Below are 22479 nucleotides of genomic sequence, written 5' to 3'. Positions count from 1 at the left end.
ACTATTAGTCACTGTTGGGACAATAAACATGGATTTTCTAAGCGGTCACCAAGCCTTAGTTCAGGGTTCTCTTTCCCCCAGGCCTTGTGGTTTTCTAGGCATTCAGTAGGAAGAGGGATACAGAGGGCTCCTGTGTCTTCTATCTCATTCCATTTAGCAACTGTCAGCCTCACCCTATATCCTCAGCCACACGAAGGACTCCAGGGACTTCCTGTCAGACCACACCTTCTGACCACTCCTGTGTGATGTCAAGATATGGGGGACTATGAAACGGGGCTATGACATGAAATAGGTAGAATGTGGGAGCAACAAGGGAAAATTCTGGCTTATCTTATCACCTTAAAATATTTGTATCTTTAGAAGGTAGTGTACAACATGATGACTATTACTATAGTAAACACTGCTCTCTGGTATATATGGAAGTTGCTAAAAGTGTAAATTCTATGAGTTCTCATTACAAGAAAAAAAAATGTCTTTCTTTTTTTTTATTTTTTGCATCTCCATGAGATGATGGATGTTAACTAAACTTACTATGGTAATCATTTCATGACATATGTAAGTCAAATCATTATACTGTATACCCTAAACTTACACAGTGCTGTATGACACTTATATCTCAATAAAACTGGAAAAAAATTTAAATCCAAAAATATATATTTATATTATGCAAAATTTGAAACAAAAGAATGCATACAACATATATAATATATAAGATATTTGAAGCATAACAATAAAATGAACAGCCATAAACTGGCCATCCTATTTAAGATATTACAGGTATTGCTGCATCTACCTATGTGCTACTTTCCCACACTCTCCCTCTCCTCTTCTCCAGAGGTAACCAAAATCCTAAATTTTGAATGTATTATTCCCTTAATATATAATTTTGCTTGATTTTGAAATTTATGAACAATTTTTATCATACTGTATGTTGTCTTCTATGGCTGGTTTTTTTTTTTCACACAATGCTGTATCTAAGATTTAATATGTTGTTGCAAGTAGCAGTAGTTCACTCATTTTCACTGCTGTATAATATTACCTTGTGTGAATTTGTCACTATCCTTCTACTGATGGAGTTAAATTTTTTTTACCTTCTAATGTTATTTTTTTCTATTAGAAACAATGTTGTTTCCATGAGAAATAATGCAAATAAGCAAAGTTTCTCCGGGTTGTTGCCTAAGAATGGATTGGCTGGGTCACAGGTTACATGAATATTCACTCTTACATAATCCTGCTGAATCGTTCTCTGAAACGGCTATGCCAATCTGCACTCCTACAGTAGTGCACTCAATCATTTTCTAAACTGTTAAAAATTGTTTTAAAATCAGGAGAAGATCTAACTGACCTACAAGTTGTGTTTTTATTGTATAGGCTCAAGTCATGAATATCCATAAAGAAATAATGTCTTATATCTCTCTCTCACATAAGTGATGACCAAAGTATAAACTCACCAAACAAATGAACTACTTCCTAAGATATGCTTAATTTTTCCACCTTCAAATCAGACATTAACTAATAACTAAGATTGGGCTGAGGATAAATAATTTGAAGGTTCCATGTAGCTTCATTTCCTAACCATTCAATTCTTAAGCAAGGTGGCTACCAAAGGTATCCAAGAATGCTCTAGAATACAGTAGGGCCCACGGACCAAAACTGCCCACGTGAAACAGGAAGTCATGTATCAACTTAAAATACACAAAACTATTGCAAAGCAAGAGAATTCTTTATTTCTTTCAATATTAGAGAAGCAGAGGAAGAGATAACTGAGAGGAGGAAACGCCTCACTAGCTTTTATTTTAGAATCGCAAATCATAAAAACCTGTGCCGTGAGGTTCTGACAGGCTTGGGCTTAGAGAGAAAGGCTCTTCCCTCTCCCAAAGACCAAGGTCAGAGCTTGAGGCTATTGCACCTATAGTCCTAGATCAGTGATGGTGAACCTTTTGAGCTCGGCGTGTCAGCATTTTGAAAAACCCTAACTTAACTTTGGTTCCGTGTCACATATAGAAATTTTTTGATATTTGCAACCATAGTAAAACAAAGACTTATATTTTTTTTTCATTGAGGTCTTATATTTATTTTATATATTTAAATGCCATTTAACAAAGAAAAATCAACCAAAAAAATGAATTCGCGTGGCACCTCTGACACACGTGTCATAGGTTCGCCATCACTGTCCTAGATCAAAGTTTGAGCTCCAAATCAGCCAGTTCGACATCTCTACCCCATGTGTAGCCAAGGGTCTGAATGTAGAATTAGCAAATAAAGAGCATGGGCAGGGGAAGAGGGGGTAAAGAATACAATGAACTAGCAGCAGGAGAACCCATAGCAGACACTGCAGTGTATTAGAAGAGGAATTAGTCTATGTTTCTTTAACTGACCTGCACTGAGACTAGGGCCAAAGTCCTTGAGACAATCAGTTTTGGCCAATATTGTTAACAGTTTTGACTTTCTTCTACATAGCCATTTACTAGTAGTAGCAACCACTAGCTGAATTTTAAATGATCCTGACCACGTTTTCACACTTTCTCCATTCTGGTCTCTTTCTTACTGGTGAACCCCAACAAGTAGGGCCTGTGTCTGAAAGGCACGCAGTGAGGGGAGAAGGAAGAATTAGAGGCCTTCCCCTATACAACGGATGTCTCTGAAGAACTGAATGTGCAAAAAGTAAAACCAACAAGTATTTGCTGTAGTTCCTGGTGAGCACCTATCTGGGATTTTTTGCTGTCTATCATTGAGGTCTTATGCTTCTTATTAGATTCTCACACTGTTTGTTTTTTTAACTGATTTCATAGAGAGGAGAGGGAGAGAGGGAGGAAGGGAGAGAGAGATTTGTTGCACTATTTATGCATTCATTGGTCTATTCTTGTATGTGCCCTGAGCGAGATCGAATCCCACACCTTCTCATATCCAGATGACGCTCTAACCAACTGAGCTCCCTGGCCAGAGCTAGGTTCTCACACTGTTTTAATTAATTAGGGCTAAGGGGCCTTATTATTTTTTTAATCTTCATCCAAGGATATGTTTTTATTGATTTTCAGAGAGAGAGGAAGGGAAAGAGAGTAACATCCATGTCAGAGTGAAGCATGTATCAGCTGCTTCTGCATGTATTCTGTGTCCCACCGGGGATCAAACCCTCAACCTGAATATGTGCCCTACCTGGGATACAAACCCACAACCTTTTGGTGTATGGTATGATGCTCCAACCACTGAGTCACCCGGCCAGGGCTAAGGGACCTTATTTTAATCTCAGTGGTGGTGCCTTCTCTTTTCAATCCAGTAAGCTAGCCAGGCAGTGTTGAGGGAGCAAGACTTTCCTTGTTAGTCAAGAAAGCTCTCCCAATCCTGTTTAGTTTCTAAGCGTGTGGTAACAAAGCAACCCTATTTTGACATATAGTACCTGGCACTGGGTGACCATATATGGGGGGTGGAGCGGTGGGGGGGGGGGGGGGGAGAGGAGGCTGTGTGAATGTGTCTGTAACCCCAGATGAAGCTCCAAATTACAAAATAGCTTTCAAAATCGGCAAAATTATTAAAATTGCCATATTTTAAAGAATCCCTTTGCAACACTGATTGTATTAAAATATATTCATTTCCCATAACTACAAAAAGCTTATATTTAAAATGACTTTGTATTCTGATGTTATATTAAATGTGTGTGGCTTTTTATTCAGCAACTAGACTATCTTTTCAGAATTCTATACTTCATAGTGTTTCAAGAGGCACCAGTAAGTCCTCCCCCTATTCCTTTAAACTCCTCTGGGAACTGTGGTCAGGACCTCCTACCAGGTGGAGGCTGCTTGAAATACTACAGCAGCACAAGGACAGCCCTTTCCCAAGGCAAAATGGGGCTGAGGACAAATCTTCAGCCAGGGCTATGCTCTCCACCGTCAGGGCACAGAGAACGAAAATGCTAAACATTCATTATAAGATCTTGCAAAGGAGCTGTTTCAACAAGCTGGACCACCCACCCACTGAACATATCAGCTCCTCCTCTCTGGCCTTTGCTGCCACAAGGCCCTCCTTCCCGCCCCATGACTGGCTGTCCGCAGGCTCTGGCCACACCTCCAAGGCTCTGAGGAGGAGGGACCACTGGCTGCTTCTAACCCCCCTCCTCCTACCACAGGGGCTTCCCAGCACCCACTGGGGAACGCCACTGATCTGGGACAGGAGCCTGCAGCGGCTCAGCTCCCTGGCCGTCTGCCAGAAGCTGAGCTCCTACTCCTTTCTACAAGAGGCATGGTGAGCAAATTAGAGGTTATAAACACCTCTGGTGGAAGGAGGAAAATTCCTTTGGGCTTTGTAAAGGAACTTCACCAGCAGCAACTGTCTCCAAGGTATAAGAGGGATGTGCTCACCCAGGCCCCTCTGCCCTGCTGGGCATATGTGGAAAACACCTTTGAAAGCTGGTCACAATTATGGCAGCGATGCAGGAAAATGTTTCTCTGAAAAGAATGTCTCTCATGTTCGAGGACATTGCTGGCCCCTGATAGTAGCATAAAGCTATTTTCAATGGAAGGGGCAGCATATTCAAGAATGTAGTGCTGCCAAATCCACTGGAAGTAAAATATCTGGGCTTCTAACAGGAGCTCAAGTTTTATTAGGAAATCAGGAAAGCACACACCTCTGGCCAGGGACAGCAAAGAAAAGCAGCTGCGTTCTAATTTGTGCGGAAAATAGAAGCCATTTTCCAGCAAGCTAGAACTAAGTAAAAGCGGCAAAGTCCACGAAGAAGAACGATACTTTGATGCATGTTAGGTACTTCCTCACACCTTGCAGGAGCTGGTTGCCAATATGGTATGCTTTTAAGATAACAACCCTCCAACAACTCACTGATACCTGAAACTCCATAATTAGTCTTACCTTTGGTTTAAAGATTCTCTCTTTAAATATCAGAATAAGTATGCTACCTTGGAAGTGGAATATCCAGATATCCAAAAAAAGAAAAGAAAGAAAAAATAAAAGAAATAGACACATGCATGGGAAGAGAATAGGTTTTGCATCTAAGCTGAATATTGATCCTAGCACCAGCCATCTCTATAACTTTTGGGAGGTTACTTCCTGGCTTGGCTCGGAAACTCATCAGCTGTGAAATGAGTCAAATGCCTGTCTCAGAAGGTGGGTGCAAAGCTAAGTTCAATTATGTGTACAAACTATGTGGCGCCCAGACGACGCACATGGTAGGTATCCAAACACTAGCCTTTCCCTTTTTTTAGAGCAGGTCATGATAAGGGAGCAAATGAGGACAACAAATAAGATGCTCAAAACTCGGAGGGGAAGCAGGGGAGGGTGGGGGTGAGGGGGAAAGACCAACCAAAGGACTTGTATGCATGCATATAAGCATAAGTGATGGATGTGGACAACAGTGGGTGAGGGCAGGATTGTGGGGGTGAGGGGACATTGGGGGGATAAGGACACATTTGTAATATCTTATTCAATAAAGGAAAAAAAATAAAATAAAATAAAAAATAAATAAATAAAAACAATAAGAAGGGCTGGCTTCCTGGGGTGGAAACAATAAGGTCAGCGAAGGTGGGGATGGGGGTGGTGGGAGAAAAGGGCACCTGGAGCCTGGTGACAGGATCTATCTCACAAATGTGGTGAGGTCATCTCTGCTCCAGGGCACAGGGCTGCTTCAGGCTGACATTTATTTGTAACGTTGACAGGCTAGCAAGACTGTGATCTTAGATACTGGCCTGCACCAAATAGCCAGGCCTCGCCTCCTGGGGAGGTGAAAAGTTGGGGTACATCTGAACAGCAGTACGATAGAGTCACGGCAGGGGAGTGGGAGCAGGTGAAGCTATGACCAGGTGGCAGGCAGGCGAGTCAGCAGAAGACACTAAGAGCAGCTTCTACCTTTCTAAAGCCCAGTGATGCCTTCAGAGCCCACTGACCCACCGTCCAGGTGAGTGGATTTGGACACCGTCCCACCGACTTACCAAGGACTGTCCCACACCAAAGTGTGTAGCCAAAGATGGTTTTCTTTTCCTTGCATCAGCATCTCCACACTCAGGGATCATCCCTTATCTCATCCTGAAGAGTCAGTCATCACCATCTTCCAAGTCAGGGGTGGGGAACCTTTTTTCTGCCAAGGGCCATTTGAATATTTCTAAGATCATTCGCAAGCCATACAAAATTATCAGCTTAAAAAGTAGCCTGCTATATATGGTCAAATATTTAATTAACTCACCCCTAAAGCCTTGGAAGGGCCAGACCAAATGATTTCGCAGGCATTATATGGCCTGCAGGTCAGACATTCCCCACCCCTACTCCAAAGCATCGCACCACACATCTCACCAATTGCTCAGGTGAATGGACCAATCAGAGAGGGCTAAAAATGGTAGGAGGGGAAGGGCTCTAGAGCAGGCTGTTGCGGAAATATATTTTTAGGCCGAGACTTTCAGAATCCAAAAGGCCACTACGCAGGAGATAAACCCTCCAAATATTTCCTTTGATAACTGTTGGCCATAAAAACAAGCCTAACCTGAATGGATAGGAAGGAGTAACAACAATACATGTAACTGTGACATTACTTAGAAACATTATCTGAAATAAATTTTAAAATTCCAGTTGACCTTTCTCTGGTATACTTTTGAGTCATTTCCTCCTTCCTTCCTATCATGAGCTGTGTGCACAAAGAATGCAGCACATTTTTAATATTAGTCTGAGCAAAACCACAATGAAAGGTAAGTAAAAGCATCATACAATGCTCCCCAAAGCCAAAGGGACTGATTTTAGAGTGTACACATCCGTTATTATATTCCATCAGCACAGATAATTAAAAGTTGACCACATAATATTATTAAACAGCAGGCACAACTTTTTAAAATTTCTCCTTGGTATTAGCTATGCAAAAACTGACTGAATGTTCAATGCTAATCAAATTCATCTCTTAAGAGCGGTGTATAATAAATGGGTCACCTAAAAGGAATGCTTTGAACAGAATGCTTCACTATTGTCTGATTATTCTAAATTTAAAACTCCAACAAAGGAAAGGATTATTCTTCTTGAGGTTCAGAATTCACGAGGATTTGGTAATGAAATTCCTTTAGGAGAGCAAATAAAAAAATTGCTACCTACAAGCTGCCCGTATTTTATGTGTGTATAATGTTTCTAAATCAAAGTCATCACTCACTCAGCAACAAATGTTTGTTTGAATAAATGAATGAAAGAGAAGGCCTCAAAATACGTTACAAGTTTAATTACCTATGCGTTATGAATCAGGCAGCAACTTTAATCATCCCCAAGTGCACAGGCTGAGATGAGCTAAATGTCAGCTCTCACCAAGCCGACCAAAGCCAGTCCTGGAAACTGAAGTCATGTCCTTTAATTCTTAGAAAATGACCCAGCTCTGAGGGCCTGTTGCTTAGCTGCCTTGCTGCAAACTCACAATTTGGAATGCAGGTTATCTAGGCCAGGTGAGGTAAGATTAAGGAAGCATAACAAAGCCGGGTTTGTTCCTGAAATTATACAGGTAGTCCAAAAAAATAAAATAAAATAAAATAAATCAAAATGTAAACACTGAAAATGAGATTAATATTAATGTCTTCACTCTAATGAGGCACATAGAGCAAATTACTCAGTGCTAGAATTGACACTGTACCAAGAGCAAGAAAAAAAAAAGTGCCTGCAGGAGACTGGATGAGAGGTGGAGCACAAGGCCCCCCAGGCAGCTTTGAGTTTATTCTTCCAGCAACACTGCTAACGCCCACCTTTTCCATTCTGATCTAACAGGATGCAATCCCAGGACTGGACAGACACTGCAAAATGTTTCAATAACACAGAGGAGAAATACAACTAGAATTTTTGTAAGTGCAATCTATTTTGCAAGCAGAAAATTCTCATGCACTTCAGAGTGAAGGTTCTTAAAACAGAAATCTTAAAGTTTTCAAAATCCATGCCCAGGGAATTAATATCACCCCACTAAGCTGCCCTTTGTGAATTAAGCCTACACAAAAGCACCTGCCCCAACATCTATTTTTCTGATGCCAGAGGAAGATGAAGCAGAGCTGTCCTGACCCCCATTGTAAGGTAGGTATAGGCCATCTACAGAATCCTTCCCCTTTCGTCCCCTGAAGGTGCCTCCCCTTAAGGCTCCAGGGGTTTCTGCTCTGTGATTCTTTTCCACCTCCGCCCTGTCAACGTTAACAACAGTGAAACATTACATCGTTTCAGTATGAATATACTTCGGTCTTTGTTTTGCCCCCCTAAACAATATTTGTGCTTTAAACCTTTTTTTTAAAACATATATTTTTATTGATTTTAGAGAGGAAGAGAGAGGCAGAGAGAAATAGAAACATCAATGATGAGAAAGAATCACTGATCGGCTGCCTCTTGCACATCCCCTACTGGGAAGCGAGCCTGCAAGCAGGGCATGTGCCCTTGACCGGAATCGAACCTGGGACCCTTCGGTCCGCAGGCCGACACTTTATCCACTGAGCCAAACCAGCTAGGGCTGTGCTTTAAACCTTTTAATTTTTAACTGAGGAAATCAAAAACTTTACTTGCCTTTAAATTCTAATATCAGCCAGGCAACATTCTGAATTGAGAGACAGATTAAGGTAATTTTAAAAGTTTATTTTGCTCCATCTTAAGACCTGCCATAAAGATGAAAATATGCTGAAACCACAAGCTGGGTTCATACTCCTCTGTGACCTAACTCTGAGCCTTAGTTATGCATTTGTAAAGTAAGGATTCTTATAATATCATGTAACATAATATAACAACAATTATGAGATAATAAATATGAAGTTGCTGACAAATATAAAGCCTACATTACCTCAGACAGAGCACAATGGTTCTAGAGCCGGTTAAGTGCAGCTCAGGCTGACCCAGCCAGATAGGCTCAAGTTGCCTAGAATCACTGGGAACTGGAAGAGCCTGGTTCTTATCAGTTTCTAGGAGCTCATGGCCTCAGGCCATGGCGCCAGGCGCCCCCTAAAGGCAGAACTGAGGTTAGTCCTTTTCCCAGTTACCTTTCTCCTTTTCCTGCCTGAGAGCATCTATGGGAAGCCCTACCCACACCTCTCCTCCACTAATGCCCAATAACCACGCAGCGCAACATCAGTTATGGAAGTTACCTTTTTATGACAATAGTAAATTCTGTTTTATATGTTCAGGCTTCCTATTTTGTGATGTATGTTAACTGTAGAGTTTGGGAACCAGAATGGACATTAGGGAGATCCCTTACTCTAACTCTTTCATTTCACAGACATAGTAAAAGACTTCGAGAGGGCATGCTTTCCTGAGGCCTTAAAAGAACTAGTTTAGGGCAGACCTGGGGATATAACAGGCTGCTTGTGATCCCCGTACTGCTCCAAGCTGTCCTTAAAATACTGTGCGCTTAGAAGATGCTGCAGGGACTCAAACCCTTCTCCCTCAAGTTGCAAAACCATTTGCTCACCATTCAGAAATTCTGGAGGAGCAGACAAGTATGGTACTCGCAGAAAAGGTAAGCTCGGGAATAGAGATGCTGGGGCTCTAGATTGAGCAACTTTGGGGTGATATGATCTTTAGAAAAACTTACAGACTCCCCGTAAGGAAGTCAATAGGAGAGTCCATGTGGTACAGTAAAAAAAAAAAAAAATGTAGGTTATTCAGTCAGAGACCCAGGAATGACCCTCAAAACTTACTAGTTATTTGGCCCTAAGACAGTTTAGAGAGACTTCCCAAGTCTATATTCCCTTAACCACGAAATGGGTATGATGATGCTACTAATTCAAAAAGCTGTGGGATTTGGTGAAATTCTCATTAATAACACCTAGCACAGCACATAAACTTAATCAATATTCAATATTCAATCAATATTTCTTTACTACAGAATTCTTGTGTAGCGCCACTAAGAAATCCTCACCTTTAAACGTATGTGGTGGGTACTTGGATGGTGAAAGGTATTTCCAAGGCCAGGGATATGTTATTTCATAGATAACCTTGGAAAGCATGTTTCAAAGTGTCAGTATTATATTTGGGTATAATTTGAAAATAGAATGTCAGTGTCTAGAGTGGGAAATCTAAGGAACAATTGTAAGAGACAAGTCTGTTTCCGTCGGACATTTCAAACACACGAAAATGTATCCATCTGCCTCAGGCAACCACGGTCAGTTGTTAGGAAACACCTCTTGATTTACATCAAAATGTGTTCATAGAAAACAAAGATACCATAGGTCAAGGGTATGCCCAAAGCATTCCTCTTTGATCCCTGATGATAGCTTCTTGCTTATTTTTCACATGCAAAATACATATCTAAGAAAACGATCACAGATCCTAATGTGGCTGACCGCAGGAATGCAGCTCACAACACATCCTTCCAGGTGACCACGAGCTGGTGTGCAACGCCCCAGGCTGCAGAGGAGGAAGCTGTCCGGTCTGCAGACACATGCCCCTCAACCTGTGGAGAGTCAACAGGACTGTGCATATGTCTTCTCATCACGTCCCCTCCCCATATAACTCTATCAGCAAATGTGAGATCAGAGTCTGGGAAGGAAAGAAGTCAGTGTATGTCTTATGCTATAAACGAATCTCCAGCTGAAACTGCTCGGTGCACATTTCAGTAGGAGCCACTGACTCTGCTGCAGTCAGAGCATTAGCCCAGGCCGGTTCCACACAACCTTGGCAACCCAGCAATACCGCCTCTCTGTTCTAGACCACCCTGTGACCTGATGCCTCAGCAGGCCACACACACACACACACACACACACACACACACACACACACTACAAGGTCTCGCTTTTTCTGAGTCACCTTTGTTGACAATAATTGAAGCTGGACCAGTGAAAGGGGAGAAAATGCTAGTCAATAAATAAAGCTCCCCTGGACCCATTGCGCCCCTGGCCCAGCCTCTATCTGTGTGCACCTCACTTCTATTTTGTCGCTTCTGACTACTCTGTGTTCAGAAGTGGAGAGGACCATTTTTTCACTCTTACTCGGAAATGTGACACTATTGTTCTTTGTTTCCTTAAAATAAGTGGGCATTCTTGCTCTCCCTAGTAAGAGAGGGCCTGCAAGGATTACTGGAGTTTCTGGGGTGAAGCGACCTGCTGCTAGGCTGAGAAACCAGAACCTGACTGCCAGCACCAGCGGGAGAAGTGCAAAGGGGAAACAGGCATCGTTCTGGACCATAAACATTATTATAGGCAAGTGGCTGCTGCTCCGTGGGGTTCTTCTGTACCTAATTGGACCATGCAGCATGGGGACCATTACAGACACACAGGTGTAGCTTACTACATACAAAGGCTGCGCATCTGACAATTTTTGTGAGAGCCCAACTTTTCTAAATTACTTTATGTGCTGAGTGTCCTGGGGGAGTACATTACTTCAGAGAGCTCCATAAATGTTTTTTAAAATTCACAGTTGTTTCTGTTTGTGTTTTAGAAAGGTAGATCTTTGAATATCAGATTTTCTTCAAGACATCTCTTCCCTACCCCTATTCTCTCTGCCTTGAGAGTGTATCTTCAATCTCAACACCAGTAACAGAAGAATGTTTTATTTTTTTATCCTCACCCAAGGATATTTTACTATTGATTTTTAGAGAGAGTGGAAGAAAGAGGGAGAGACAGAGAAACATCAATATGAGAGAGACACATTGGTTGCCTCCCACACATGCCCCAACCAGGGCCAGGGAGGAGCCTGCAACTGAGGTACGTGCCCTTGACCAAAATCAAACCCGGGACCCTTCAGTCCATAGACCCAATGCTCTATCCACTGAGCTAAACCAGCCAGGGCCAGAAGAATGTTATATGGGGGAATGTGAACCATTGCTGGGAAACAGAGGGCAGCAGACACAGGCCATCACCATGAACACATTCTTGCCAGGTAGACCGTAGGAAGCAGAACATAAAAGGCTGACCCAGAGTTACCATTCGTGATTCTCCTTGACAAAGTGGTGCAGCATCGCGAGAAGAGATCCTGATGTAAAATTAGTAAGTAATAGTCCTAAACTGGGGGAGTGAAAGCTGCAGGTGAGGGCTGGTCAAGAAACAGAAGGCACAGGCATAGGAGAACTAAGCACATGCCCTGCCGTGTCTGAGGTTTTGTCGCTATGAGGTCTCCCTACATCACAGGGTTCTGACACCAGAAGAATTCAGTCACCATTACAGGCTTGGGGGTGTGGAGTGAAGTTAGGGTGAGGGAGAAATCCAGGATCAGAAGATGGTCACATGGTCAGTGGCTTCACCCAATACAAAGCAGAAACTACACAGAGAACCCCAATTGAGACTGCCCATGCACCAGCTCCCTCCCAGTCTATACAGCTGGCTGATGGGACACATACCTGGCTTGCTAGATTTTTAAGAACCAAGCTTTTAGCTTCAGACTGAGTGAAGGAATCTAATCTTTTCCAGACAGTGCAGGAACCACTTGAGAACAAATTCCAGGCCAGGCTATACCTTTCACCATTAAATGACGAGTGAATTAAAAATAGGCAACATTGGTGACTTGGTGGCATAACAACAAAAAACATCCAAGAAATGAAAGAAGATAATTTTGAAAAATATTTACTATACTGGAAATAGAAATAAGTTTTAGATAAGATATGACCTTGCCTGCAAAAAGAAAAAAGAATAGATACTGACTCTGAAACAAGACATGAAAGATAAGGTATGACAAGTGAATGAAACCAGAAACTGACTGAGTTACAAAACAAAACAAAAAAAAAAAAATAGGAATTTTTCAATTAAAAGTTTTTAAAAATATACTGGAAGCTACATAAGGACCAAAGAAAAGGCAAGACAATACTCTGTAAAATCAAATCAGTGATGTGAAGAACTTAAAAAATTATATCAACATGGAAAGCAACAAAACATATTATAATAGATATTCAAGCCAAGATATTTCTGATTCCTGAAGTAATCAGGACAAATACCAGAGAAGCAATTATTAAAGATATCATGTAAGAAAACTTTTCTAAACTGAAGAAATACCTGATTCCCAGGCCGAAAAAGAAAATAAAGCTCACTCTGTACAAGAAAAGAATTAATGAAAACTGGCGCACACACACACACACACACACACACATATATTAATGAAAACTGTTATCTATTTACCTCCTGGTGAAAGTTGAATTTTGAGGTCAAAGTAAGAAAATCCTCAGCATCAAATGAGGAAGGAAAAAATACAGGTGCCCAGAGCAATAAGATGAGAGAAAAATCAGGCTGGCATTTGACAACAGAAAAAATAAAGCAATAAAACTACAGCTCTGATGGCAAAGAGTTTGATACAATAATTCTAAACTAATCAAGTTTTCTACTGTGGTATACGAGCTAAAAATGAAAAAGGCATTCTTGCACACAAAAAATCAATAAGAAATTTTACTTCATAAAAACATTTTTGAAGTTCTGTGGTCAACCAAAACAATTATTTTAAGTAATAAGGTGTGCCTTAGCCTATATGGCTCAGTAGATAGAGCAACAGCTGGCAGACTAAAGGGTTGCAGGTTCGATTCTAATCAAGGGCAGGTACCTAGGTTACAGGCTCAATCTCCAGCCCTGCTTGGGGCGCACGCAGCAGGCAATAATCGATGTTTCTCTCTCACACACACACATAGATGTTTCTCTCTGTCTCTCTCCCTCTCCCTTCCAATCTCTCTAAAATAAATGGAAAAATACACTCAGGTGAGGATTAACAAAAAACAAACAAACAAACAAAAAGAGTAAGGGGTTGAAGTGCTTTTAAGTAGTTTATAATATGTAATCAAACCAAACTATATGTAGTTAGGAAACAGAATACAAGTTATCTAGGTAATTCTTATAGGAAAATTTGCATAATATTAAAAATGTAGTAAACTGGACCAAAATAGCTATATGTCCATCATTTAAAAGGGAAAAAGAATCCCAAAGGAGAATAAAAATTTGTTGATTTTACCCTACACAAGGAGGAGATAGGTTCAGTAAGCTTCTTGACATTGTACCGAAATATATGCATATTTTATTTCAAATTTAAGAAAACTAGATTAAACTCAAAACTATAAAACTTGAAAAGTGTTAAAGAATAAATCATATCACACAAAATGGAAAATGGAGGAAGCATCAAGGAATAATGAAAGGAAAAAGAATGAAAAGATGACAGAAATTAGAAGAAGTATTTGAACACTGCAAATAGGTATTAATTCTCTTTTCAGAAGCAAAAGAATCTCAGGTAGAGTCATAAATTAAGAATGACCTCCATGCTATCTGCAAGAAACCCATAAAAGTAAAAAGAAAAAGGATTGGGGCAAGAAATACCAGAAAACTGCACATTAAAAAGCGAGAGTTATAATGTTCATATAAAAGTCAGAATGAAGTTTTTAAAGTATTAAACAGAAATGCCATTTTTACTGACAAAGAGTACATTTCAAAGAACAGTTAAAATTGTATTGTCAAGATAATACAGCAGAGAAATGAATAAAGGAAAATAAGCAAATACTGAGAGACATGCAATAGTGTTGCTGAAGTCTCTTATTGCTTTTAGTCCTTGAAAAACTAAGCAGATAAAAAATAAGGATATTGAGAAGTAGGGTAAAATAATAAATAATGCTGATCTGAAGACTAGATAAAGCTGATAATTACAGCACACATTTCCATACTGGGGCTCATGGGACACTAACAAAGACTAATCATGTAATCATGTATTGGGACATCAAAGAAACCTGACTCCCTCTCCATCTTCTGTGACCATCCTATCTAATAAAGCGGTAATATGCAAATTGACTGTCACCCCAACACACAAAATAGGTGTCCCCATGTGGTCAAAGATGGCCGCCACAAGATGGTTGGAAGGGGAGGGCAGTTTGGGAAATCAGGCCGGCAGAGGAGGGCAGTTGGGAGGGACCCGGCCTGCAGAAGACAGCAGTTGGGGGGGGACCAGCCCTGCAGGGGAGGCCAGTTGGGGGTAACCAGGCCTGCAGGCAAGGGCAGTTGGGGGGCAATAAGGCCTACAGAAGAGGGCAGTTAGGGAGGACCAGGCCGGCAGGGGAGGGCAGTTGGGGGGGACCAGGCCTGTAGGGGAGGGCAGTTGGGGGTGATCAGGCCGGCAGGGGAGCAGTTAGGCATCGATCAGGCTGGCAGGGGAGTGGTTAGGGGGTGATTAGGCTGCCAGACAGAAGCGGCTAGGGGCAATCAGGCAGGCAGACAGGCAAGTGGTTGGGAGCCAGCAGTCCTGGATTGTGATAGGGGTCCCAGATTGGAGATGGTGCAGGCTGGGCTGAGGGACACACTCACCCCGTGCAAGAATTTCGTGCACCGGGCCTCTAGTAGTGCAATAAAACTCCACATTAATAAACTAAAGCATGAACAATTAAAATAAGCATATATACTTTAAACATTCTTCTAAATAAGTATAAAGTCTAAGAGATACTAAGTTATGCAATTGCAGATTGAAACAAAGATAAGAAGAACATTATGTGTCAAATGTAGGGAACCAACACTCAGAGGCTAACACCTTAAATATTTTCATCATTTAGAAAACTTTAGCCCTAAATGGTTTGGCTCAAGAGCATCAGCCTGCCGACTGAAGGCTCCCAGGTTGGATTCTGGTCAAGGGCACATGCCAGGGTTGCGGGCTTGATTATTAGTATGGGGCACAGAGGAGGCAACCAATCAATGATTCTCTCTCACCATTGAAGTTTCTATCTCTCTCTCCCTCTCCCTTCCTTTCTGAAGTCAAGAAAAATGTATTAAAAAAATAAAATGAAGCACAGGTTTATAAAAAAAAAAAAAAACACATGTATTAAGAAAAATTTTTTTAAAGAATTCAACTGAAGAAATTAGAAAAGGGAAATAAACCCAGGGAAAGCAAAAATGAAGGCAGAGTACACAAAAACAATGACAAAAACAAATTCAAATTTTAAATAGAAAAGATTTCAAAAGATGGTCCTTAAAAATATCCAAAAATAAAATAGATTTACTGATGGCTAATCTGATATTCCAAAGAAAGAACAACTAAAAATGAGATGATAAAATGAAAAATATTAAGGAGATTTTTAATTTTATGAATATGTAATATTTGACTATGTTAAAAAAATTTAAAAATACAGAAATGACAAATTTTCTAGAAAAATAAAAATCTGTAATATTAATTTAAGAAGTAAAAATCTTGATAAAAATTACTGGAGAAAAATATTTTGTTTGGGGGGACTTTAATAACAAAACAAAATTAAACTTGAGTCAAATAATTGGATGACAGGTAATTTCAAATCTTTTAAAAATGGACATAATACATACATTACATTACCAATCTATAGCACTATTGGTTCAATAGAAAAAATGTAATTATTAAAAATGCTGAAAAGACATAAAAAATTCTGTAGGAAGGGATATTGAAAATTAGAATACTAGTTATTTGCCACAGTAAAGGATATGTGCCACAAACCAATATGTGCATTTTAGTTTGGGCTCTACAGTTTTAATAGTTTTTAACATAAACAATCCTGGATACTTCCATATAATTTTCCCAATAGCCAACATCATATTAAAAGTTAAAAACCAGAGTTAATAATTAAATTCAGGAATGAGGTCAAGTATACCTGCTGTACCATTATTATTTAACATAGCATTGGGATGTTCTGGAAGAAATGAAAGTTAAAAACATTAAAATATAGGACACATTATTTTCATTATTAGAAATGCTATTATTGCCTATTTAGGAACACATATGTATATGGTTTTTCCATAAACCAGCAATAAGCTGAAAATATAAAGAAAAAGATCAAATCACAATTATAACCAATGTTGCAAAATCTCTAAGGAAAACTTACCAAGAACTACAAAAATACTATGAAAATCAGCAATGCTTTATTTACTAAAGGACAATGGAGGTCTTGAATAAGACTACGTACATTAAACAAAAGTTACAAGAGTGTAATGAATTAATTCTCTCCATATTGATATGTGATCTATGACAATTAAAATTTATTTTGAAAAGATGTTTTAAAATCTGACAAAATTAGTCTACATTCACATGAAAGAATAAATGAATAGGCTAAACACTGTTAAGAAATTTTGAAAAAAGAAAATTATATGGAAGTATCCAAGATTGTTTATGTTAAAAACTATTAAAACTGTAGAACTCAAACTAAAATGCAAAACCACAAAGATCAAGAGAACAAAGTATAACGTTCAAAGTATACCCACATTCATAAAAGTATTTAGTACATGATAAAGGTTGATGAGAGAAAAGAGTATTAAATAAATGACATGAGAACAACTAATGTAACATTTGGCAAGTTTATTTGAATCTCATGCCTAGGATCATATAACAAAATAAACTCTAAATATAAATTATGAGATAATAAAAGAACTGAAAAAAATCCCAGATGAATATTTGTCTCATCCTAGTGAATGTGAAGGCTTTTCTAGGCATAAAAGTAAAAAAATACATGTCATTAATGTTTTTAATATGTTTTATTTTATATTGATTTTAGAGAGAGAAACCTAGATGTGAAAGAGAAACATGAATTGGCTGCCTTCTGCACACCACCTACTGGGAATTGAACTGGCAACCTGGCATGTGCTCTGACCAGGAATCTAACCAGTGGCCTCTTGTAACATGGGACAACACCAACCAACTGAGTCACACTGGCTAGGGCTCATTAACATGTGTGACTACGCAAACATTTTGAATATTTGTACATCAAAATTACCTTGAATAAAATTGAAAGAAAAACATCAAAGTGGAAAATATATTTGTAACATCACTGATAGTCAATATCTTTAATTCAAAATGAATATATAAAAATTATTAATAAAAGTTGTATGTTCTAAAACAAAAATCAGCACACATAGCTAATTTTAAAAGAAATATTTTTTAAAATAAAAAAAAAAACAGAAAAAAAGTCCAACCTCACTTAAAACCACATTCCCCCACCCCAAAATTTAAAATAAGATATAATTTTTAACTCATCAAACTGTCAAGGCATTTGTGTATTTCTTTCTTTTAATTCTAGTACTTAGTATTGTCCAAGAGTGCAGACGCATGGACATTCTTTCTCACGACTGGTGAGTGCTAAAATACAGTACTTTAATAATACCTATCAAATATCTCTTATTTGCGCCAACATTTCTGGTTCTAGAAATTTATCATAAGGAAACAATCGGATATATTCTAAAAAGATTCATGTGCAAGGAAATCCAGCACAGCATTACTAACAATAGTAAAAATCAAAAGAATTAAATGTTTGACACATATTACTTACGCAAATTATAGTATCTACTATAATTTATAGTATCTACCAGAGAACTGGTGCACAAAATTCTTGCGTGGGGTGCATGGGGGGGTCCCTCATCCCAGCCTGTGCCCTCGGGGGATGTCCAGCTGCCAGTTTAGGCCCGATCCCTGTCGGGCCTAAACCGGCAGTCGGACATCCCTCTTGCAATCCAGTATGCTGCATGCACCAGTGACCATACTTTTCATACAGGTGAGAGGCATCTTGCTGTTGTATGGGCAGCTACATTTTTTTTTCCCTGATCATAAAAAGTAGTATATAACATGATCCTTCTGAGGCAGTAGTACCATTTTCCCCATCTTATGGGTGGAAAAACTGAAGTAGAGAGAAGTTAATTAGTTGGCTTTGTCACACAGTTATAAGTGTCAGAATCAGGGCTGACCACAAAATGTGCAAGCCAGAGTCCATGCATGTCATTGCTGCATCATCCTGTTTTTTCAGTGTTAGAGTAGCCTTGCCAGGTTTTAATTTTTAAATCTAAGAGACTGTTCCCAATATATATATTAGGGTCCCTAGGTCTGGCGGGTGTTCAGGGCCAATCTTTGGGGCGACTGGTAGGTGGGGAGATCAGGGGATCCCCACTGGCACCCGCCTTGGCTGGCCTGGGGCAGCTCCTGCGTTGAGAGTCTGACCCTGGTGGTCAGTGAGCATCATAGTGACTGGTCATTCCACCGGTCATTCTTCCATTCGGATGATTTGCATATTAGGCTATTATTATATAGTACTAGAGGCCCAGTGCATGAAATTCATGCACTGGAGGGGGGTCCTTCAGCCCGGCCTGCACCCTCTCTCAGTCCAGGACACCTCTGGGGATACCCACCTGCTGGCTTGTGGCTGGATGACCTTCTGCTGCTGCATGGCCTGCTGCTTGAGCTTCAGCAGCTGCTGTACGTGTTCAGGCTAGGCTACCACGGTCTGTCCTGTGAACCCCATCTAGTGGGTGAGTCAAGTGCGGAGTCAGGCTCCCTGAGTTCCCTGTGCTTCCCTGAGTCACTGAGTTGTTCAGACTGACTGCCTCCTACAGAGAACGGCACCAGGGTCGGGCCTAAGCTGGCAATCAGACATGCCTCTTGCAGCACAGGACCCCTCGGGGGATGTAGCAGTGTGCCAAGCAGCAGGTGGCCAGGGGGTAGCCCAAATCGGAGCCAGGTGCCACACCGCTCACTCTCATCCCGGCCTGCTGCACCTGCTGCTGCTGCTCGGTAGTGCTGCCACGGAGTCGGGAGAGGCTCCCACTGTGGCAGCTGCGCTTGCCAGCCATGAGCCCTGCTTCTGGCTGAGTGGCACTCCCCCTGTGGGAGCGCACTGACCACCAGGGGGAAGCTCCTGCATTGAGCATCTGCCCCCTGGTGGTCAGTGCACATCATAGCGACCGGTCATTCCATCATTCCGCCATAATGGTTGCTTAGGCTTTTATTATATAGATAAGAGATGGAAAAGCATATAGGCAATAAAATCATGCTATGTGGGACTGAAAATGGCATAGCAACATGTCACAATATAAGGACCAGTGATAAAGGTGGCTCACAAACAGGACAATCAGTGTGATCCCAGTTAAAAAATGTATACCACTAGAAATACTAAAAATGTTCCAGGATCTTCCCTTCATTATATTCTGTATTTCCACTTCTCTAAATGTACATACACCATTTCCCTTATCAGATAAAAATTGGACAATATATAAAGCAGTCTCTGGAATGCGACTGCTTAGATTCAAGTCATAGCTCTGTCACATTAAGCTCTGCAAATCTGGACAAACTATCCTCTCTGAGCCTCAACATCCCCATCCATGAATAATAACAATAAATACCTCATTAATTGATGTGACAATTGACTTTTACAATGCATTTAAAGCATTTAGTACCATATCTGAACCATAGCAAGAGCTCAATAAATATTAGTATCATTTTGACTTTAAAACAATCTCCTCTCAAAACAACTTTTCACTATAGAAAATACTTTGAGCTTATTACTATGCCAGAGGGAAAGGAGAAGTTTTCAAAGATTGTAGATCTAAAATGTTAAAATATTCATTCCCTCTGCTCTCTCTCTCTCTCTCTTATTCTTTCCTTCTCTCCCACCACCACCCCCCCCCCACACACACACCCCAAGATGTCCTAAGCTCCTGAGAAGTTTGGACAATCCTATATAATAAAAGCGTAATATGCAAATCGACTGAACTGTGGAACTACCGGTCAGCGGGTGGTGGGACCGGCAAGCAGGCAGCGCCAGGCCAGCCAAGGCACATGCCAGCTGGCAGAGGGAGGGGATGGCGATCAGGGAGCAGCGGGCGACCAGAGATGGTGATGGGGGGTGTGGCCAGCCTCTCTCTGCTGGTGCCTCCCCTGATCGGCCCGTCAGCCACCTTTTGCAGAGGGAGGCCAGACTGCGGCCATCAGTGGGACATCCCCTGAGGGCTCCCAGACTACGAGAGGACGCAGGCCAGGCTGAAGGACCACCCCCCCCCCCCCCCCACCACCACCAAGTGCGCGAATTTTCATGAACCAGGCCTCTAGTAGTTAATATGCAGCCTTAGTGAAGATCATTTGAGATCTGCCAACAGGCCACCATGGTAAACAGAGGAGGCTTTAATAAAGAAGCCAGATGATCTAGTAGAACAGAGGCTGCTGATAATCAGTTGGCCACCACGTGGTCCAAGAAAAGGATTTTACCTTCCATGATATGTATGGCTTTACAGCTGGGCAAGCAAAGTGCTGAGGAAAAGGCAGTGGAGAGGAAGGAGCCCAGAAAGGAGGTCCCAGGTTCTAGACCCCAACCACTCCACTCACCAGCTGTGCATGAACTCCTGCAAGACCACCCTCTCCTCACCAAATGAGAACTCTCTGGGGCCCCATCACTATCTCAGGTTCTACTGAAAATGGTGACAACCTCAGCTTCTAACATTAGTTGTTTTATATTTAACTTCAAAGCTAGCTCCAGAGATTAAAAATGGTGGCAGAGTAAGTGGATACTGCACGAACACGCTCCCAGGACCAAACTGGAATTACAACTAAAATGCAGAAAAACTCCCTGAATAATCATTGGAAGACTCACTGGAGAGAACCCTGATAATGGAGGACAGAGAAGGGAGACCGCATAGAGGCTGGTAGGAGGGGCGGAGGCACAAAAGGACTGGCCGGGTTCCCACAAACAGCAACTGAAGTTCTGGAGAGGTGTCTCAGCTGTGGGGGGTTGCCACTGAGAACTCTGGGGTCTAATCCCCAAGCAGGGCCCCCCAGTAGAGAGCACCAGAACTGAGAAGGGTACCCACACAGTATCTGGCTGTGAAAAGCAGTGGGGTTGCTATCAGCTGGGGGAGAGAAGGCTGGAAATTCAGGCACCTTCTTAAAGGGCCAAGGCATAAAATTCCCTCTGGAGCCACACACCTTGTGCCTGGAAGAGGCAGGGCAGAGTGGACTGGAGCTCTGTGAGCAAAAGCCAGGATCGAGGGCTCTGGGGTTAGAACTCAGAAGGCAGACACCCCACTTTCTGTGCTGAATCATTCCCTCAGGCTGCAGAGGTCATCTTTCTCACACAGACATTTACTATAAAGGCAGCCTTGCCTGGGAGGAAGACAGTTGACCCACCCTACTGGAAAACACCTTGCTCCATGATGTGGAGTTTCTGGGCCCATTAAAAGATTGAATAAAAATTAGCCTCCAGGCAGAAGCAATTATACCACCCTGTTGAAAAAAACTCTCCCCACACCTGAGGATTCCTGTCATTCTATAATCAGAGTCTGTCTCTGAGGGCTTTGAGTCTTTTGACACTGTCCTGCATAGCAGATCTACCCAATAAATAGTCACAAACCCAAACAGGCAGCCAAAATGATGAGATAAAGAAACAACCCGCAAATGAAATGAGAGAATTCTCCAGAAGAAGGGATAAATGAAATGGAGATAAGAAATTTATCTGATATCGAATGTTCATGGATTGGTAGAATAAACATCATTAAAATGTCCATACTACCCAAAGCAATCTATAAATTCCATGCAAACCCTATTAAAATACCAATAGCATCCTTCATAGATCTAAAACAAATACTCCAAAAATTTATATGGAATCAAAAAAAGACCTCAAATAGCTGCAGCAATCTTGAGAAAGAAAAATAAAGTTGGAGGGAACTCAATACCAGATGTCAAGTTATACTACAAAGCCACTGTAATAAAAGCAGTCTGATACTGGCATAAGAACAGGCATATAGATCAATGGAACAGAACAGAGAACCCAGAAATCAACCCAAGTCATTAAGCTTAATTAATATTTGACAAAGGAGGCAAGAGCATACA

General features: G+C 41.1%; 1 protein-coding gene across 4 annotated transcripts in view; it reads right to left on the bottom strand.

Annotated features, from left to right (window-relative positions):
• The window catches only part of ATXN1 (ataxin 1), a 421222-nt gene that overhangs the window by 267616 nt on the left and 131127 nt on the right, over positions 1-22479 (bottom strand). The window contains exon 1 of one of the 4 annotated variants that reach the window (XM_070405693.1): positions 5937-6002. The exons of the other annotated variants lie outside the window; for them this stretch is intronic. The gene's annotated coding sequence lies outside the window, so the exon portion shown is untranslated. Of the gene's footprint in view, positions 1-5936; positions 6003-22479 lie in introns of those variants that run through there. 4 annotated transcript variants of the gene reach the window in all.

The sequence above is a fragment of the Myotis yumanensis genome, unplaced genomic scaffold (genome assembly GCF_028538775.1).
Source record: "Myotis yumanensis isolate MYYU_CA2020_CCGP unplaced genomic scaffold, mMyoYum1.0.hap1 SCAF_2, whole genome shotgun sequence".
Lineage (NCBI taxonomy): Eukaryota > Metazoa > Chordata > Mammalia > Chiroptera > Vespertilionidae > Myotis > Myotis yumanensis.
The sequence above is the reverse complement of the archived record's forward strand: the minus strand, read 5'-3'. Positions and strand labels throughout refer to the sequence as shown.